The sequence below is a fragment of the Pteropus medius genome, unplaced genomic scaffold, assembly GCF_902729225.1.
Source record: "Pteropus medius unplaced genomic scaffold, Ma_sr-lr_union100, whole genome shotgun sequence".
Lineage (NCBI taxonomy): Eukaryota > Metazoa > Chordata > Mammalia > Chiroptera > Pteropodidae > Pteropus > Pteropus medius.
In genome coordinates this window covers 3,431,669-3,454,421 of record NW_024355008.1, presented here as the reverse complement: position 1 = coordinate 3,454,421, position 22,753 = coordinate 3,431,669, and the positions used below count along the sequence as shown (strand labels likewise).

The following is a 22,753-nucleotide window of genomic DNA, read 5'->3' as shown; positions in this document are numbered from 1 at the left end:
ATAAAAAAACAATCACTGAGTCAAAAAAGTCTAGAAACAGGTTTAAAGTTTGAATTGTGAAAGTAAGAATATTGATAGGGATGGATTACAGCAAAAAAAGGATCGGCAAAGGATAAGAACGTTTTGGGCATCTAGGCGAATCTTGGGCTTTAGAGACTTGCCTAAAAGTGTTGATAAGTGGGGATAAGGCAAAAAAAAATCAAGATTATTTCCATCATCATAATCCCTCTTCTCCCAAGGATTTCTGGGACAAGAATCATTAGTATGCTGATGACTGCTTTCTGTGAGGAGCCAGGGAGGCTAAGAGAAGCCACAAACAACAGCATCCTCAGCTGGAATGGGTGAGACAACTAGAGCTTGGCAGCAGTAGAATGGGAAAGGAGGAAGCAGCATGAGGGAGGGAGGCACATAGCCTTTAAATCCATGGCAATGTAATTAGCACCAAGAAAAAAGGTCAGTATGGTATGCATATAAAATAACTGAGTATCTGAAATTACACTTAAATGAATTAAGTCTACTGAAAATGATCAATAGTAATTTTAAGGCTTCTCCATAAAATCAACTTCACACAACATTTCAAGGCTTTTCTCCACAAGAACAGTATGAAATAAAATCAAAACAGAGAAAAAAGATGACCAGAGTTAGTGATTGAAAAAACCCTAAATGACCAATCAATTTTCTTTGGAAATATGTGTTTAAATATAATAGCTTAAAAGCTTACATTAGTTTCTGTTTGAATGCTTGAAAGCAATAGAACAATACAATTTTCTATGCAATAATGATAGTCTTGCTGTGCCTACTTAACATAAACAAAAGATAAAAATTGCTCAATAACAGTGTGTTTATTTACCTCCCATTTTCCTAAGCAGACTAGCTAAATGAAAAAGGTAACTTAAGGTTAATCTTTCATAGAAATGCTCTTTTAATGAAAATAAAAAACAAACCTATTTTAACTAATACTCATTTTAAACAGACTTAGAATTAAGAATCCTCTTTGAATTCAGGCTAATAAATTTAAGTTGATTCTAAGTATTTGTAGTCTAAACAGATTTTTACCAAAAGATTTGTTACTATAGCAGGCCGGATTTAGTGGGACTGACCCCACAAATAATGGAGAAACATAAACAGTTACTCACAAAACAATCTTAATGAACTGCAACTAACTTAAATAACCATCTGCAAAGTGACTTCTGCCTAATTTAGCCATGTCAAAGGAAGTAATCCTTTTTAGAAAGGGGTGACCTTCAAGTCTTCTTTCATTTTAGAAAACTCTAAATAATCTTCCAGGTCTGTTCATCTCATAATGCTCTGTATGTAAGACCATGTTTTCCCGCATCTCAGTAAGGAATAGCAGATTTGTGTTGTTTTCTTAAGAAGATATTGACAAGTCTAAGACAGGAAGCACATGTGCATGCTTCTCCCAGGGAAGCCCGTTCCCATTATGAGTGCAGGAAGGGAGTGTGGAAGCCTGAAATCTAAGATGGCATCCAAGATTTCTACCCCGATGTATATGCAGCCTGTGAAATCTTTTCACTTAAGTGTGAGACCTGTGAACGTGATGGAACAGTTTCTCCCTTGAATAAGTTGTGTTATATGGCAGAAGTGATGGGGTAGTCACTCCTGTTGGATTTGGAGAGGCCAGTAGGCATGTTGTGAAGAGGGTCATATGACAGAGAACAGCAGGTGGCCTCTAAGAGCTCCGTCCTACAATTGTAAGGAACTGAATTCTGACAATAATCACGTGAATTTGAAATAGAATCTGAAGCTCCAGAAAGAAGACCTCAAGCCCAACTGACACCTTGATTTTAACCTTGTGAGACTCCGAGCAGAGGACCCATGTGAGATGCCTGATTCACTGAAGATAATAAATGCGTGTTGTTTTAAGTTACTACCTTTGTGTTAACTTGCTACAGAGCTACAGAGGGGAGGGGAAGGGATGCTTGGGATGTTGAATTGTGTTAATGTCTTTCCTGTGGTATATATATATATAAAATATTTGGAGTCTCTCAAAGCTGCGTTGGCACAGGCCCTAGCAGCCAAGAAGGAGACAATATTGCACAGTGGCTAAGAGAATGGGCCTTGGAGTCAAATTGTAGAGTTTGAATTCCCATTCTGCCACTTAATCACTGTCTGAATTCAATCAAATAAGGAAATTAGCTTCTTTGTGCTTCAGCTTCCTCATTTATAAATTAGAGATAATAGTTCCTAGGGTTTTTGAATAAATAATAAATCTCAGGAGGAGTCTGTAGATTATCAATTAACAGTAATGTATTTGTTTAGATATCAAATTCATCTGACAGCTAGAACTAATATCATCAAGTCTCTTCCTCGGCTAAACTCCTATGTCGGTTAAGCTTGTTCATTCTAGTCTATAATGGATTTTAATCTGGAACAGACTTTTAAAATACTCGAAGGAAGGAAGGAAGGAAGGAAGGAAGGAAAGGGAAAGCCTCTCCACCTCACCCCAAGAACTCTAGTGTCTCAACAATTTTAACTGAAATATATACACACCCAGAACCAAGAAAATGAGCCAGGGAGATGGGGCAGGATTCTCTGACTAAATCAGTCCTAGTCTCTTCTTAGAACTGAGAGTTGGTCAATTCAGTCTTATTTAAAACTTATGTTGGAGAGGATGCGGAGAAAAAGGAACCCTCATACACTGTTGGTGGGACTGCAAATTGGTACAGCCATTATGGAAAACAGTATAGAGGTTCCTCAAAAACTAAGAATTGATCTACCATATGATCCAGCAATCCCTCCACTAGGTATTTACCCCAAAGACTTAAAAATCTATATCCAAAGAGATATTTGCACACCGATATTCATAGCAGCATTAATTCACAGTGGCCAGGACATGGAAACAACTGAATGTCCTACGATAGATGATTGGTTAAAGGAGCTGTGGTACATATATACAATGGAATATTACTCAGCCATAAGAAGAGATGAAATACTGCCATTTGTGACAACATGGATGGACCTCGAGATAATTATGCTAAGTGAAATAAGCCAGACAGAAAAAGTTGAAAATCATGATATCACATATGTGGGATATAAACTTAAAAGCAAAAAATGAGCAGGACGGAGACTCATGGACATGGACTATAAACTAGTGGTTACCAGAGGACTATAGACTAGTGGTTACTAGTGGGGTGGGGGAGAGGGGGGAGGTAAATGGGGTAAAGGGGGTCAAATATAGGGTTTAGGGGGAGGGTGAAGTGAGTAAAGGGGATCAAATATATGATAGCTGAAAGAAACTGGACTTTGGGTGGTAAACACACAATAGAATATACAGATGTCAAATGATAATGTACGCCTGAAAATTATATAATTGTATTAACCAGCGTTACCCCAATAAACTTAATTTAAAAAACAAAACAAAACAAGTTATGCCTGAGAATCGAGTGTATGATGGTGTCTCAAAAGAAAATCAAGCCATTTGTTATGAGTTGAACTGTGGCTTCCCAAAAAAGATTTGTTGAAGCTCTAACCTCCAGTACTTGTGAATGTGATCTTAAAGGGAAATGGGCTCTTTGTAGATGTAAGCAAACTAAGATGAGATCATTAGAGTGGACCCTAATCCAATATGATTCACATCTTTATAAGAAGAAGGAAATTTGGACACAGACACATAGAGAAAATGGCCATATGAGACAGAGGCAGAGATAGGAGTGATGCATCTGAAAGCCAAGGAATACCAAGGATTGCTGGCAAACACCAGAAGCTAGAAGAGGCAAGAAAAGATTCTCCCATATAGGTTTCAAAGGAAGTATGGCCCTGCTGACTCCTTAATTTCATATTTCTAGTTTATAGACCTGTAAGACAATCACATTCTGTTATTTTAAACCATTCCATTTGTGATACTTAGTTACAGTAGCCCTAGGAAACTAATACATCACTGTTGTTGAAGATAGGAACTGCATGTGAAGCAACAAAATTTTCCCTTATAATCATCCAAAAAAGCAATTGAGGGCTCTTGAAAAATTAAATCACCCAGTAGACACCTTATACTTTATGGAATTTCACCACTATTTACAAATTGTACTTGGCACCCCTTTGTAACACTTCTTGAGCTCAGGGTCACTGGAAACATAGTAATAATTTGGCTTCCTTCCTTCTCTAAGAGACTTTCAAGAAAATTATATAGAATCCAAAGGCAGAAATACACAGGTGTATGAAGTAGAGTGAGAAATAACTCTTTAGCACTGTTAAGGTTAAGTGACCATAGAGACTTCAAAGATTTTGTTTGGAAAACCATTGCACTTGGTCCTATGGTCTTCATAAGCAGTATAAACCGTCAATATCACAGAGAAACCTTAACATGAAGTAGCTAATGCATGTAAATCCCAGTTCTGCTCTCTCTCAACACAGGTAGGTGAGCATGTGTATTTCTGTACTGGAGACAGAGAAATAAATAAGGAGGAAAAAAAAAAAACCCTCAATCTGCAATGAGCACCTACTATGTGCCCAGCTCTTATTTCATTTGATCATTGCAACAAGACTGTGAAGCAGATATTTGTGCCTATTTTACAAATGAAAACAGGATAAAGGTCAGAAAGTTAAGGAAGGTTAGCAGTACCCTGTTGTAGGTTGAATATTGGCCCACAAAATAATCAGGTTCTAGTCCCAGGAACCTATGTCAACTTACCTGGAAAAAGCTTCTTTGCATATGTGACTAAGTTAAGCATCTTGAGCTGGTGAGATAAACCTGACTTTATCCAGGTGGACCCTAAACGTGCACATTAGCGTTCTTATAAAAGAAGGGCAAAGAGAGATTATTCCACATGCAGAAGAGGAGAAGGTGGGGGCAGAAATCGGAAAGATGCAGCCACAAACCAAGAAATCCCAGAAGCCATTAGAAGCTGTCAGAGACAAGGACCTAATTCTCTCTTAGTCTCCAAAGGGAGTACAGTACTGCTAACAACTGATTTCAGCCCAATAAATAAATTTCAGACTTCTGGCCTCCAGAACTGTGAGTCTATATTTCTATTCCTTTAAGCCACTGTTTGTGGTATTTTGTTAAAGCAGCCATATAAAACTAACACATACATCTAGGCAATAATTATTAGTGCTTCACTATGTGATGAGTTCCGATAAAATATACATACATATAATGCAACAAGCCTAAGAAGTGAGCAGTGTTATAATTCACATTTTACAGCAGGGGAAACTGAGGCACAAAAGAGTGAATAACTTGCCCAGGTCCCACAGCTAGTGAGTTAGTTTTATCAACTATACCAGTTTGCTCAAAACTGTTCCAGTTTTAGCACTGAATGTTCTGTATTTCAGGAAACTTTCATCCCAGAGAAACCTGGATGATGATCACCCTATACAGAAATTTGAATCCAAGCAGCATGATGTACATATGGTATTCTTAAACCACTCCAGCCTGTGCCTTCCATTTCAATCATTGTCATTTGTGTAGTGAGCCATGACATGGTTTGAATCAGCTATGACCAGTCCAAAGTTTATGCTTTGTTGTCTTAAAGCACACCAAACCTCTGACCCCCACCCCAGGTATTTGGCAAAAGCTTCACTTTGCATCCAAAGAATGGTAGCTACCTACCTCCTCCTACCTCCCCCCCACCCCGCCCACCTCCTAAAGAATGTGGCAGCAGGATGCCCCACCCCTTGTCAGAACCACTTCTCAAAGTAGAAGGTCTTCATTTGCCCAGAATGTTCCAGGGAATAAGAGTAAAATTCATGTTTCCCCATGGGCTTCTGTCCTTAAATAACACTTAGGACTCACTAAAGTCTCTAAGTGAAGGGACAGAAGTGACAGGTTAGCTAAGTTACCTGTCTGTGACACTGTGACTCAGCCTCAGTACTTTATTTAAGATAAGGTCAATCGACAACATCTGAATGCTCTTTATACAATATGGATTTTTTCTAAAAAAAAAAAAAAAAGACCTTCTAATTCTATTGATATCTATTTTCTGATGGCTATTGTTCTGGTTAAAAGTCCTATGCCACAGCTAAAGCCATCTTTAAGTACTTTGCCAATCATATTAGAAGAATAATTTCAGACATTCTCTTACATTTCCTTAACCTCCCTGAACTAAAACCACTTTACTTTTTGGAGGTGTATCAGAAAGAAAGAAAGAAAGAAAGACCACTAAAGGCTGAATTTCTACTTTTCTAATTTAGTCTCTCTAATCCTCCTCTCTGTGTGCCTTTCCCTTCCCACAAAAGTCTCCCTATCTTTCATAGTTCAACCCAAATCCTGTCTTCTCCAGGAAGTCTTCCCAGTCTTATTTACACACAAATAATAATAAAATGTTTATACAGTATTATAACATTTTACTATGTGCCAAATACTGTGCTTTATAAGTAGGTAAGTACATAAATAATGTTAGATTAAATATATATGCAATCTTATTTAATCTTCACATACATCCTACAAAGTACATAGTGTTCTAATTAGATCAGAAAATTAAGTCACAGAGAAATTAAATAGTTTGCACAAGATCTCATCATAGCTAGTCAGAGTCAGGGCTCAAACCCAGATCTGCTAAAGTGTAAGTCTCCATCCCTAATCCGTAAACACTCAATGAGTATGCTCCTCCATTGTGGTTTAGTATATAGTATTAATTATTGATAGGTAACTTTTCATATGCATGTCTTGTTTACCCCAGGCATGTCTAGAAACTCATAGATTACAAGAACTCTGCTCTATGACTCAATCTTCAGCACTTAGCATAGTGCTTTCTTTAGTATACACCTTGGTCTTCACCCAAATCTAATATAATAGCATTTGTCTTAGAAGCAATGCAAATGTAGGAAGCAGGTAGCCTCTAGAAGATGAAAATAGCATTGAGCCAATAGCCACAAGCAATCGAAGTCTTACAAAACCCCAAGTGAGAAAGGAAACAAATTCTTTCCTACAGCCTCCAGAAAGGAACACTGCTTGGCTAACAGGTGAGACCCCTCCTTGATTTCTGACCAATAGAACTGTAAGATAATAAATTTATATTATTTTAATCCACCAAATTTGTGTTGATTTATTATGGCAGTATAGAAAAACTAATGTAGTAGATATTCAATAAATATCTGCTTGTATACATAAAAGATTCAACTCAATCTGGTGAGTTGCATGAGAGTTTGAAAGCATAATGTGGTACAGCCTCCCAACTTAAGACAGAGAAATTTCTCATTCAAGTGGGAATATTTGTTATTAAGTATATCACATGTTCAGGGATAAAGACAGAATTGCTTCTTTCAGCAGGAAATTTTAGTGTTTTATCATCTATATGCTCAAGAAGTACTCCGATGTCTAACATAGCTGTCTCTTGCCATTAAGATTATTTTCTCTTAACCCTTTCCTTGTGAACACAGAGTATAACTAGTTAAAATCCCCCTACTAAATGGCCCACAAATTCTCAGAAAGTAATCAAGTTTTTCTTTAGAGTTCTTCCCACCATAATTTAACTTTTCCTCAAGTGACTTTTTGATTTCTACAATTATTTTATTTCCCTTATTTGAATTCCTTTTTAAATAATTTTAAAAGTGGCAATATATTTGGTCAGTGCTAAGATTAGGCTAGAATTTTAAAAAAGATTGCTCACTCTCAAACATTTTGTAATGACAAAACCATGCAACTTCAACAACTGTAATATGTTATACGAAATTTTTCAGATTAGGTAAATATTTTGTTCAGCTATAATTCTTCTTAGCTACTTTCAATCTATTTGGACCAGAGCTCATAAAATTCACATTGTTTTGTAAATCTTGAACCAGAAGAATTGAAAAAGAAAGAGAAAAAGCAAAGAGAGGAGATGAGAAATGATAGTTGAAATGAAAAGACTTATTTTATAAAAGCATATGTCTTTCCTAGAAATTTTTATAAAGATGTTCCTCTACCTGTATAAGAGCCAGCCTTTCCCAACCAAAGATTTGGCTTTTCTACTTCCTTTTAAATCTCAGCCAGCATTTCAAAAAGTCAATATGCTTTAGTAATAATTCATAATCCTCTCTATGTTGCTTTTGCTATCCAGTTTGAGCAGTTTTATCTTGCCAGATGGGTTTCTGGAAAAGTACTCAACAACAAAACAAGAATCACAAATCACAAGTGTAGACTTCTGAGAAGGCTGCTTGTTTTGCTAGGTGTTGTCACAGTGAGCCAGGCATATCCAACAACTATGACATAAGCAAAATCAGAGTCATTCATAGAAAAAGCAATTGGACACTTGTCTAATGTTCTGGTTGTGTCCTTATTTTAGAAAAGTTATGGGTCCTAAAGAATCACACTATTTTCATTAACCTAGTCTATGGTCCTTGACCACTAGAACACCAAAGAGCCTCTTCAATCCATATGCATGTCAAAATGCTTTTTATAGAGTGAGCCTATAAGATATCTTTTAGAAATATGTACTTGGGGGGGCGTGAAAGGACAGAGCTAGGCTGAGCTGGCTCGGGGGGCCCAGCTTCAGGGACCATCACCAGGGCCACTGCACAGCTCCTGGGTACTCAGACTGGCACCAGGCAGGCTCAGTGGTGGAGGCTCCACCAGCACAGCAGAGAACTTGGTGTCGCCGAAGGCCTCATTCATGCAGGTCTCAAAGAGGCTCTGCAGGCCAATGATGGACTGCACGTCTGCCTTGTCCTCTGTTAGCTTGTTGAACTGCTTCTATGTGTCAACTTGGCTAGGCTATAGTATCCAGTTATTTAATCAAACACTAATCTAGGTATTTTTATAAAGTTATTTTGTACCAATGGTTAAAATCTATAATAAGCTGACTTTAAATAAAGGAGATTAGCCTGCATACTGTGGGTGGGTCTTATCCAATTAGGTGAAGGCTTTAAGAGCAAAAGGAAGTTTCCCTGAAAAAGAAATTCTGCCTCAAGACTGTAACATCAACTATTCCTCAAGAGTTTCCAGCATGTCAGCCTGCCCCACAAATTTTGGACTTGCCAGCCCCACAATTATATAAGCCATCTGTGACATAAATACTAGTTCTGTCTCTCTAAATGATACCTCTAAATGGTACAATAGTGTTTTTTAACATTGAGAGATCCCATTGGAATTTAAATACATAAATTGATTGCAAGTATTTTCCTATGCAATGTGTCCTTATATATTTTACAACTGATTACTAAATACTAAAATAAAACTAATACCCAATGAGATCTGCAAGTTTTTTGACATTAATCAAAGTTTCTTTACTGGGAAAATTTGAAAAGTACAAAATGACCTCTAAGTTTGGAGACTAAATTTTACCAACTCCATAGTAGAACAGACCAAATGCATGACTATGACATAAAAAGTGGAGAAGAGTGAGAATCTAAGGCTCAGAGTTCATACATCATAGGCTGCCTTCAGCCAACTTCTGGGCTGGGGATAATGTGAGCTGCCTCCAGAACCAAAACCCTCCTTCCTTACCTGAGCACTTATCATGGTACTGCAGTTGTCTGTATTCCTTCAGGGGCTCTATGAGAGCAAGCATCACAGTCATAGTAATAACTACTATATCTTGAGCACATCCTATGTGCCATGGCTCTTCATAGAGTATCCCAAGTATATAGGTTATTCCCCAAACCCTATAAGTTAGGCATTATTTGAAACCCTTGTTTTACACATAAGAAAACTGGACCTTATAGAAGTAATTGCAAAAAGTGTTTTTAGTTTATGTTGACTACCTACCTCTCATCACAGTAGTTAGTACCTTGTAGGTGCTCATTAATTATTTAAATAAAGTAATACAGGTGCTCTAAAGAGAATCTGATATAAATTATGTATTTAACAGATGAAGAAACTGAGGCCAAGACAGGCTACGTGACTTGTTCCACAAACCACAAAAAGTTTATAGAACAGTTAGGACCAGAAGCCAGCTCTCCTAATTATTAAGTGAGAATATTATAGATTTTATGTTTCTGCCTCTAACAACTGTACCTTCTTAGGCCCTTTGCATCATCAAAATATCTCTTCACCAACTAACCAAATATCATATTTGATCTCTGGCAGACTGGGGAAGTTAGTTTCTAATCCCTCCTTCTTATCCTCCCAAACCACCCCTACCAAGGACCAATACAGTCTCCAACAAAAGTAGATTATTAATTATATGTCTTCTCTTGATTAAAAACAACGAATAAACATAAAATCTCTCTTAAGCCATCCAATTAGTAAGTTACTTATTTAATTTTAGAAATCTCTCTTAAACCCTCATAGTATGTACAATAGACATGTACAACTTCTCCCAAAGAACCTAGGAAGACCCCCAAAGTTATGAATTTTCACCAGCAGCCAGTGATTCTAAGAAAGGATGATACAAATATCTCAGGCTTTCAAAGTCCCAAGTTAGGAATCACTTTTAGAGGTATTAACTGGGAAAGCTAATTTATTGGTGAAAGAAATTTTCTAAAAACTTAAAAGGAAAATGGGGCGTTATAAGGCCTGAAATTATACTAAAAATTAATGGTAGTCCTGGCATTTTGCTGAATATGTAGATTTGGAACCAAAATCATACATCTTAAGTGTGTATATTGACAAGAGTATAATAGAATAAGAAAGCCTCAAATTCATAGCAAAAATCTCAGTTGAAAAAAAAAAAAGCCTCAGATTTCAAACTCTCAGAAATCCTAGGAATAAATCTCCTGGCCATTGGAACTCCTGAGTACCCCAAGTTACCTGTTTGTACGTCTTAGAGAGGTCTCTGAGCTGTGGCCTGAATGGACCATTGGAAAAGTTCACCAATCGATAAACTATCAGTAATGAAGATAAACGAGCTTCTCTTTTCCAAGAATAAGAAGAAAGATGCTATAGGTTTCTACTCTTCCAAACCTTTATTTTCAGAAATCTTTTAGTATAAGTGAAAATGCTTAAGTATATCCTTAACCCACTATTGTGAAAATCAACAACTTATCTTTTCACAATGTTCTAGTCTCAGTGGTCTTCTCTGGATTTTTCTAGGACCTCAAGCACCCTCCTGTACCAGGTTTTTAGAATTTGTTTTTTTTACCTGAATGGTTTTCTCTTAACCTTCAGCTCTACCTAAATGTACTCTTACGAGTGGACTTCTCTGATCATACTACCTAAATTAGTTCTTTTCACCTGTTGTTCTCTATCACAAACACATTTTTTTAAATAGATCCTATCGCAATCTGTAATTTTTTGTTTGCTTCTTTATTTCTATTTCCTTTTGTAGAGAGCAAACTCATTGAGGTCAGGAATTTTTATATCCCCAGGATTTAGCAGGGTTATCTGGAATAAAATAGACACTCAATAACTATGGATCGAATGAATGTTCTAGCTCAGAAATATGAATGTGCAAAAATTAAAATTGTACTTTTATGTTTCGTCTGGTAAATGTCTGAAGTTTTACATTCTTGTAGGCCTGGTAAATGGCTGAAGTTTTAAAGTCTGTTTTCTGTTTTTGTTTTTTGTTTTGTTTTGTTTTTTGTTCTTTTTTTTAATTCTACTATACAGACAGCTAATAAGTTTTGGGCATTTTATCTATAATTTTTCTATAAGACAGACATGGCATATATATATACACATATTTTTTTTTCCAGTTTAGCTTAAAATTCAGCACCACAGAGAGTTTACAATTCTTGAGAGACCTTAAGAGTTAAAAAGGACCAGGATTTTGGTCCTGACTGTGTGATCCTACCTTTTGCTGACTGTGTAATCTTATGCTAGTTATTAAAGTTACTTAAAATTCTTGTTAATCATTTCAGTTTCCTCCTCTGTTAAATAGAGATAATAGTACCTTCCTGATTAAAAGAGTTATTTTCACGATGAAAATAAGAACACAAGTAAAATTCTTAGTACAATACTTGACACTTAATAAAAACTCAAAAAGTGGTAGCTGTTTTTACTCTGATTATTATAACTGATAATAGCTGTGTAGTCTGAGGGAATCTGGAAACAACACATTCACATGCTTTCCTTTCTCTGGACAATGTTTAAACAATTTTTAAAATACTAAGTATAGCAAAAGACATAATAGTATTTTCAAAAAATTCAATATGAACTAAAACAAGATACCTTTTCTGAATGCATATGACAAATTTTAATGCCTCGGCCCAGTCTAACCCTCGATGCCTCATGTATGGTATTAGGGATGCTTCCTCTGTTCTTTAAGACATGCCTGGAGGACATTTCCAAAAGCCAGTGATTCTCTAATAGTTAATACAGATTAGCTTTCAGTAACCAATTTGCTAATAATCAAGATCTTAGAACTGCCACATCAGCACTCCTGAGTTACTCTTATAGAAGGGATTATAGCATCCCTTCTATAATCTCACATTTCTCCATCAGATAAAGTTGTGATGCATACAGTTTATTTCTTCTAAGAATTTTTTCTCTTTGAAAGCCAAAGAAACACTTTTTGAGATAATGCAATCTTCCACCAATACCTCAAGAGTAACCTAAATTTACAGTTCGACTAATTATATGCCTTCCCAAACTCAACTTCAAACCTTTCAGCATTCGTCTGAGTGTTTTAAACTTATTTCTTTTAGTGCTAGTTTGTGATTCCCATCAGCAAAGGTTACTAACATAGTCTCAAAACAGTAGGAAAGAGGCCGTATTTGTTAAGAACTAGTGTTCTAGCTAAATATCACATTAGCAAATTTTTAAAATTTCATTTGCAAATAGGAAATCTTGTTGGTGAGATGTTTATAAGAGGATATTCTTGCCTATACACATTTAAATTGAAAAATCAGAAGTGAAAAGATTTTTTCATATCTAAAGTATAGAAAAGTAAGGCACTACTGTGACTAAAGTCGATATTACATAGAATAAATGCAATTTCATATGCAGCATAGCATGTAAGAATATATAACAAAATTAGAATAAAATGATGTTTATTAACAGTGCCATCTCTAAAAATGTATAAGTAAAGGGTAACATAGAAAAATGACAAATAAATTGATGTTATCATTTAGACCATAGCCACAGTGTCCTCTCTTTAGCTACAGTGTCCTCTCTTTTCTGCCTCGTTTAATTAATGAAACAGTTTGAAAACTGCAGGCTGATTTCTAAGGTCATCTCTATACCAATCAGGGAAGATATTTGGGCCAGAGATCTCAGAACCCTGCACTTACTTGGCCCTGTCCACTCAAACGCTTAGTGGGGAATGGGTATATTGGCATAATAAAGTATAAAGTTGTTATTTGGAAGGTAAATTTACATACATATATATTAATATATATGTAATATATATATTAATATATATGTATATAAATTTGAGAGAGAGAAGGAATTATTTGTGTTGTAGTAAATAAGATTGTGAAATTATAGAATAAATAGTGTTTTAGAGCCTAGGTCTTAAAGAATAAATAGAGCTGCTTGGCCAAGGGCAAAATTAGGTTAGACAAAACAGAGCTAGTAACCTAAAGGGAGAAAAAGGATTAGGAAAAAAAAAAAAAAAAGAGGAAACCTTCAAATACCCTTTGGCAAACAAATGCTTTTCCTTTTGCCCTAAATTCTGGAGACTGAGTGTGGCTGCAATTGACTGTGATAAGCTGAGCCAGTCCTCCCAGGGCATAAATCTGAATTTATAAAATTAATAATTAGTAGGTTGTCAGATGAATGCAACCAATATGTAGAGCCAGACTCAAGTTTAAATGTAGAACTCTTCTAGCTAAAGTTTTTGCAGTCTTTGACCAATATTCCAGACCATTTACAGAATGGGTCACCATTAACTATATTAAATAACTCTTAAACTAATATTTCCAGTTACTGAAATAGGGTATGATAGCAACAGAATATTTTTATTTAATGATTTCTATTCCTCCAATTAACCCACCTTCCCTATAAATCCACTGAGTATTATTATAATAGCATAATTGATTAGTCAGAAAACATCAGCTCTACAACTAGGCCTGGGAAGATACACACATAATCTAAGATCAAAGATTTTGCTCGTATTCATCATTGATTGAGATAAATAACATGTAATTCTGCATACTATTATCTATAACCAAATATCTAGAGAAACCAAATATATAGAAAGTAAAGATATATAAGACTTAAGTGATCAGCTTCATTACATAATTCCTCCTCCTTTTGTCTATATAGACAAGGCTTAACATATAAATAATAGCTTCTCTTTTTGATAAAAAAAGTTTTTATAACATTGAGAAAATTTGTGAATTACAAGTATTTGATCCTTCAAACTGTCTTATTTTTCTATTTTCCTTAAGATGGCATTTTCCCATTTCTGAACATTACTGCTGCTGTAGGCCAGTCAATAAAAATATTATTTCCTCCCTATAAATGTCTGTTCTGATTTACTTTTATATTGTCTCTTTAACCCCCAGTTTTATCCCATAGCAATATTTTGAGCTGAAAAGGGTAACTTTCCTTGGCACTATACCTGTAAGAATTACTGACATAAAGATATCACAGTTTTAAACCAAGTACAGAAATGATTAAAATAATAAAAAGAAAAGAGTTAGTGTTACTAAAAAAATATATACCTTTCAAACATCTAACCCTTATCTAACCCTTAATGATTACTATTCTCCAAGTATGAGAGTAAATTGTTTGCTTCAGCATTACAGTCAGAATACGAATAACCTTTGAGAATTGAAATATTATTAAAATAGCATACTATAATAAATGGAACAGGTTTGTGACCACAATACTTGTGGTTATTTTAATTACCAGACAAAGTATGCTATAAAAATAGTTGCATGATTTTTTCTAGAACAAAGGCATCTGCTGAAATGTCCTAGCTAGCAAGAAATGATGGCATTCAGCTGAGGGATGACCTTCATACAAGGATACCAGTCAGAGATAAGCAATGGTTCTCTTGCTACAGAAGAAGACCCCAACACAGGCAAATTGAACTGAATAGGACAGATAGAATAACTGAATCAGAAAAGCTTCTTATGAGTCTGTCTCAACCACTATCACCAAGTATTCTGTGAGGGAATACTGGGGATTAACATGAATCTTCAGCATTTAAAAATCAAAGTGAATCTTTCCCTTATCTGCATTCCCCCCAAAAAATTTACATGATGACAGAGATCCCAAGGCAAACTATCACAGTCCAAACTGTCAAAAAGCAAAAGCCTACATCACAAAACCAAATAATTGTCAGTTTTCCAGCAAACCAAACGTCATAGGTTATAGATTGTCTAATCAGAGCTAGGTGAGGCCACATACTCGATACATCTCTATAGTAATCAGCATACTAGACACCTTAAATTCTCCCAGGAAAAGATGAATATGATACCCTAAGATAGGTAATAAAATATCATTTGGGTGACTATTGGCCTACAAAACAATTTGCCTTCTTTTCCTGACAGGATATATGAGAAGCTAATGATAACCAGTAAAATCAGGACCGTTAGATGTAGGCCACTACATACAAACCACCCATAGAAGCTTAAAGGAATGATCTCCTGCCTAGGGATTTACAGCCACCATTCCTTTTTCAAAATTTACAATTTAAAATTTTACTCCCACCCCTACCCACTTCATGTTAGCTTAATGTTCCTCGAGAAGTATAAAACATACAAAACATAATGGATAGAGAATGCAAATTGAGATTCTGATTAGAGGGAATTTATAAAGTTCAACATCTATGATCCATATGTAGCAAATGTAATTTAATATGTTTTAAGTTTAATAACAGAACAGCTTCTCTGTATGCCGCAAAGTTGGCATCTGAAAAATGGCTGAAAATGAGCCCAGGTAGTAATGAATCTCATCACTAGTACTTGTAAATGTTCTTCAGTTACTATTTTGCATGGTGACATGGAATCTGTTTCTTGTACCTTTATCTGGTGACATAATGCTACCTCTGAATTCTCAGGAGTTCTAGAATTATAAAATGACTTGTAGGAGGTTGTTTGCAAGTATCCTTCAAACCTGTTTTAATATAGCATCTCCATTTTCACTTTTGAAAATCTCCAACAAAAACGTGCCCCCAAAAGAAGGTATTTCTGAAATTATGGGACTCTTGGGGAATGATATAGACATGTATGGGGCATAACATTCAGGCTTAAAATAGGATAGTATCCAGGAAGTAAGAGCTTAGAAGTCAAAGAGAAAAGCACCAGAAGATAAATACAATAAAAACATGGCAGACACCGAATACAAACTGCTCATTTCCAAATTTTGCTTAAGGATCATCTTGTACCCAATAAAGTGATGTTTTGTATGCATGTTTCTCATTGACCAAAAATTTCAACCCCTGCCTATCATGATTTATAATCCTTTGTATTTGTCTATTTTATCAATTTAATAGATCGTGAGCTAATCGATAAATAGGGTTTGTGGACTAGTTTGAGAGTTCAATCATCATTTACTATGTTGCTCATATAATAAATTGCAGTTTAGATTTAAAAAAACTTTGGAACACATTTTACTTAATATTCAAGGGGCTAGGGAGAGGAAAGAATTAGGAATTATTATTTAATGAGTATAGAGTTTTGGTTTTGCAGAATGTAAAGAGTTCTATAGATGGATGGTGGTGATTGTTGCACAATATAAATAAACTTAATATCACTGAACTGTACACTTAAAATTGTAAGATAATACATTTTATATTATGTGTTTTTATAACAATAAAAAATTGAAAAAAGTCAGGGGCTAACTTTTTTATCACATCTCTATGACAAAAATAATTATCTAATTGATTCAAAGGGACGTCCCTAAAGTTTATGTTATCATATCTTAAATTATAAAAGATACCAAAATATACTAGATATGAATTAGAAAAAATAAATCTGCAGTTACAAAAAAAGAATATTGTATATACTGCAGATAATTTACTAATCTGGCAACACCACTCTCTTAACTAGGATTTCCTTTGTTTCCATCTGTTTGCTCAAAATGAAAACCCTATCTTAACTTGCTGGTTAGATCCCAGAATAGTAAGGTTTTATAGCTATCACCTAATCTGCATCTTAATTAAACCATTAAATGGTATCTCAGTGCATACAGAAATTAGTTGTGCCTCCCCTAACCCCTTTTCATTTAAAGGTTTCCATCAAATTTTTTTTTTTTAATTCCCCCTTTCGAAATAAGTCTAATAAGTGAACAAGTAAAAGCCAGAGTCTGGGATTTATAGATTAATTTTTTTTTTCTGATTTGCCTTTTTTCCTTTGGCTTATAAAGTTATTTATTCAAAGATTAATCATCCCATTCCCAAAGGAGATTTTACAAATAAATTTTCAGTGTTCTTTATCAAAAATTATTATAATTTCTCCATAGCTCCTAGAAGACAGTGAGAAATTAATGTCTCCATCACATAGAATACTGGAAGTGGATGGAAGAACTGAGATGTTTAAAGCAGAATTAGAAGTTCAAATTCATAGCAGATTGAATTGCAGATAGAAAAGTTTAAAACCAGTATTGTTACCCTCTGGCTGTGGATCTGTGCCTGTGTTATTGGAATTCCTCCTCACCAAAATGATTTATCCTTCATGATGTCACATCTTTAAGGAAGCCTTCTAATTTGAGTTACATGTTCCTCTTAAACAATAATTAATAATAATTAGTAACAGTCGATACATCTCTATAGTAATCAGCATATTCACTGAAATCATCTATTTATTTGTCTGTCTCTCCCTCTAAACTGTGAACAAGTGTTGATTCCACACTCCTCTGTGTGAGTTTCAGTTTCTACCATATGTTTAACATGACATTGGGGTTAAATACATAAGAATAAAGAAAAACACAAATTACTGTGTTTAGATCATTGTTCTAATCGTCTTACATTTATTAAAATATCAAATCAACCTTTTGATATAGGTACTATTATTATCCCATTTGATAGGTGAGGAAACTGAGGCATAGACAATTTGAGGTGAATTGCATAAGTTTACAGAGGTAGTAAGTAGGTCTGGTGCATGACCATCATACTAAACTGAATAAATAAGATGAAAAGCGATGTGGAAAAGAAAACTATTCCTTTCTCTCTACTGTGCTTTATATTAAAGTAAAATACCTTTATTGATGAATAAAATGCAAAGGGATTTGGATTATCACCATCTTACCAGGGATAACCAGTTTATACTCTGATATTAACCCTTCCAAACTACTTAAAAACATTTTTATACAAAATGGGATCATACTCTATATACGCTATAATAATCTGCTTTGTTTCTTAACATATTGTACACAATAGATGTAAATTATCGTCATTTTTTAAATAGTTGCACAATAAAATTTTTTTCAAATGCATTGTTTGAGTATCGCCTATGCATACATTCTAACGGGCCAGCGTAGAAATGTGAAAATTTAAAGTTATTTTCAAAAGTAGAGATGTTAGGTGAAAGAGCAAAAGCTGAGATATAAGAATGCCACTACCAGGAAATTAGCAAGAGACAAGACAGAAAAAAGTTGAGGCCAATGATTGGCGACCAACAATCAAACAAGATAAGGTAACTCTGGCCATAGATACAAAAAAGGGTGGTCACAAGCATGCAGATATATCGCTTTTATGAGTAGATTCAAAAGCATGCTCTGATTACCTGGTTTTGCTTAAAATTTCCATAAGATACAAAAAGAGTCAAAAGGCTTTTAGAACACCTTCGAGAAAACTACTGACTGGTTAAATGTAGTTGGTCATTTAGAAAAAGGCAAAACCTTCAGTAACATAGTTCTTTCTCAAAATAGTTGTGTGTCTTGGTTTAGAAACAGCATCAGAAGTATTCTGGACCTTCAGGCTAATATGAGGAAGAGCCTAGTTAGGTCAAGGATGCTTAGCTACAACTGAAAATATAAGTAGTAGCAGAAGAGATAATTGTGTTATTTGCCAAATTTTAAACAAATTCATAGTGCATGTTTATATATTTGACAAATATGTCAGGCATTAATGGTCCAGGAATTGAAGATATGTCTTGATAGAGAGTAACAAGGAAAGATGCTGAGAACACTCACTAAGTAATGCACATTTTCTTGTGACACCAAAGTAATGGCATTTAAACTGTACATAAAACACTTTTACAAGCAGATCCCTTTCCAAGAAAATAAAAAGACATGCTTAATCTGTAGGAAAATAAAACTTCCTGGGGTGAGGTTTCAGACAATTGGTTTTAAAGTTTCATTCTTTTTCAATTGTGGTATTTTGTTTTAACGAGGCACATGAAATCCTCCAATTTACCCCTTGGCCACCTTAAAACCTTGTTTTAATTCCCGTATGTCCTCAATAAGATTCTTAGAGAAGAGACATTCCTCTATTTTCATGAAATTTGGCCATGGAAAGAGCTCAAGCCTCATGATGAAGAGAATTCCTGGGTCACTAACTGAAAATAAAGTAACCACAGCACAGATGGTTGTCAACCGAGCACTATAGTAAAAAGTAGCCAAGATCCTAAATTTAAAAGGCACTTGATTTGGTTGATATCCTTTTCATGATCAGGGGTGGGAAATGAAAGAAATGAGGTCATTATTTTGCATATATTTCACACCTCTTCTCTCTTCATAATGTTCAACACTAGCTCTCTTTACTTCACTCCTAACTCTTATTACACTCAGGAAAGAAGAAACAAAATCATAAGAGTCACCACAAAAATTAACAACTTCCCTTCATCTGCAGTCCATCAAATAGACCGTTCTCATTCTAAGGACTGAACCCTTCTACTTGCACACTGATATCAAGCTTCTTCTCATCCTTCAGGTCTTCACTCCTGCAATATTCCCCCTTCTCTCCCATTACTTTCTCTCTCCATGGAGGATCACTCCTACTTTTAAGAGAGGCAGAGCCCTCTACTCTAGGGAATGTGAGCTCTGTCAATAGTCCTAGGTTTGGAATCCTGGCCCCACCCTGTAGTAGCCACATGACAACGAGCCCATTACTAACCCCTTCTGAGAGTCAATTTCACTTGTAAGATGGAAGGTTTTTATGAAAATTGAGAATTAAATTGATACTTATAGAATACCTTTTTTTGGCACATAAACTATAAAAGTATGAGCTGTTTTTATTATTCATAGAAATATACTTCGATATTTCCATATATATAAATTCCTCTTTAGATATTAGGTCATCTTCCATCTATAGTTCCATTTCACTGATCTTTCTAGTGATCTTTTCAAAATAGTCTTTTCTCATATCTCCATTTCCTCACCTCCCACTTTCAATCAAATTCCCCCATCCTACATGACCTCATTGAATCAACTCCAAATTAATATCACCAGTTGCCTTCATATTGCCAAAGTGAGTGAGACCTAGTCCAGCAAAAATCAGAATCCAGAGTCTGGTATAGATTATAACCACCCAAAACTTGCACGAGTCTTAGAAGCATGTTAGATTGACTAAGATGTGAGATAATAAAGCTGTGCTAATTTTATCTCACTAAAAATGATAGAGTTCAAATGCAGCTTCTCACTGTACTGGAATCACTGACCATCTACAATTCAGGCTATGTCAGCAAATTTCGTTGGTGTAATGAGAATCTTTGTCCCTTAGCAAATTCTTTCAAGATCTCATAGCATTCTCTGTTGTTTAGATTTATTTAGGCACTATCTCAATATCAGCAAATATTTAAATGTATTTTTGATCCTTGCATGTGGACAAATTGTTAGGAGACTCAATGTCTTTTGCAAATAAATACATGAAAACAGAACTACATACCAGGATGTGATGCCTAACTCCAAATATAAATTGTAATTGAGCTTCCACTGTGAACTAGACAGACTCAGATATACAAAACGACATTGTGAAGTATGAGGACTTGTAAATTTTCTTGTATTTTCACCTGAACATTATGATCCTAAAGTTAGCTTGAATAAATGCCTCTCAGTGAGATAAAAGAACATTCCTTATGGTATCTGAATAGATATCAATTTCTTTCTATTTTCTTGTAAAAGCTTAGAGGGTTATCCAGAATCCGCTTCACACCACTATGCACAAATATGCTGATACTCCACATAATTACTTAGACTCATTTATAGATAAATGGTCCCATATAATAGATGTTCTTAGTAAGAGTTGACGTCAATAAGAATTTGGACATCTGAGAACAGAATTAAGTCCAGCAATTTTTATTAAATAGTATTCTCATTTAGATACTTCTCAAGTCTTAGACAATTATTTAATAACAAAGTGGTAAGAACAAAGAGCACTTGAATGCAAGATTTTTCTCCAGGTGAGATCATTATCTCCTATAAAGGTAATAACTTATAAAGACAATAATTACATATTACATACACATTTAGATATTAAGCCCCAATATTTCTGAACATGTGTGCTTATGATGTATCTTTTACTTAAGAAATATGCAAATTAAAGTGCATTGCTATTGAAGACATGTCTAATGTGATCACTAAGTTATAACCTGTCTTTCTGAAGATTTGGCAAAAAATATATAAAAAATAACAGATGTATGAGTTATTGCCTATCATTAAATTATAATGTTAGGTATACAATAAAATGTTATGTACTTACTTAGTGGTATCCTTTAATAAAATGAGCTTTATTGCTAAGATATATTACCTCTATTCAGGCTGAATTGTCATTCAGCTCAAACTTTAAAAGTTTTCAAAATATCTAGTACCAGTCTGATTTTAATATAAGTAACAAAGTGATCATATGAAAGACTAAATAACTGGATTTAAGAAAATTTACCAATCTCAGATTAATTTTTAATGATCTAATCAGAACTATGGATCAAGTCTATGACCTGATGAGTAAAGATGGAATTAACCTCTAAAGTATAAGGATATAGCCACTGTCAATCATCCCAGGTAGTGGTTAATCCTAGAACAAATTATGGGCAAGAATTTAAACTGACAATGGAGCTAGGGCTTAGAGCCAAAGGAGCATGAGCTCTTTATTAGGCAGGGTTCTCCAGAGAAACAGAACCAATAGTAGATGATTGATAGATGATAGATAGATAGATAGATAGATAGATAGATAGATAGATAGATAGATAGATAGATGATAGATTTATCATAAGAATTGGCTCATGCAGTAATGGAGTCAGAAAAGCCCCTTGATTTGTCCACTGCAAGCTGGAGAAGAAGGAAAGTTGGTAGTGTAATTTAGTCTGAGTCTAAAGCCCTGAGAACCAAGGCAGCCAATGGTGTGTCTCCCAGTCTGAGACCGAAGGGCAGAGAGGAAGGTGAGAGGACCACTGGTGTAAATCTCAGAGTCCTAAGGCCTGAGAACAGGAGTTCTGATGTCCAAGGGCAGAATATGGATGTACCAGATCAAGAAGAGAAAAGAAATTTCACCCTCTCTCTGCCTTTTTGCTCTCTTTGGGCCCTCAACATATTAGATGATGTCTATGGCCATGCTACCCTGAACAAGCCCGATCCCATCTGATCTCAGAGCTAAGCAGGGTTGGGCCTAGTAAGTACTTGGATGGGAGACCACCTAAAAAGACCAGGTGCTGTAGGCATAAAAAATAAAAAATAAGGGATTGTAAGGTGACAAGGTCCTTGCAATCTGTGAGGTGAACCAAAGGTTGCCTCACCCAAAAAATAAAATTAAAATAAAATTAAAAAAACATATTAGATGATGCTCTGCCCACATTGGTGAGGGCAGATCTTTACTCAGTCTACATATTCTAATACAAATATTTTCCAAAAACATTCTCATAGATACATCCAGAAATAAAGTTTTACCATTTATCTTAGCCTCGTCAAGCTGACACATAAAATTAACCATCACAGACTCTAAAAAGTGGAAAGGCCTAGAGTAGGGTGACATTCTCCTGTCCATGAAGAAGCAGTGTGGAAATGAGTGGAAGCAGTGAGCTTTTACTTTCAGCCACAATAGGACAGCAGTAGAGTTGCTCTTGGAAATCATAGCAGGGTGGTGTAGGGCCTGGCTTCCAGAGATGCCAGCATCTG

General features: G+C 35.2%; 1 pseudogene; it reads left to right on the top strand.

The window, feature by feature from the left end:
• Positions 1 to 22,181: 22,181 nt before the first annotated feature.
• Positions 22,182 to 22,299, top strand: LOC120598257 (uncharacterized; annotated as a pseudogene).
• The last annotated feature ends 454 nt before the right edge of the window (positions 22,300 to 22,753 follow it).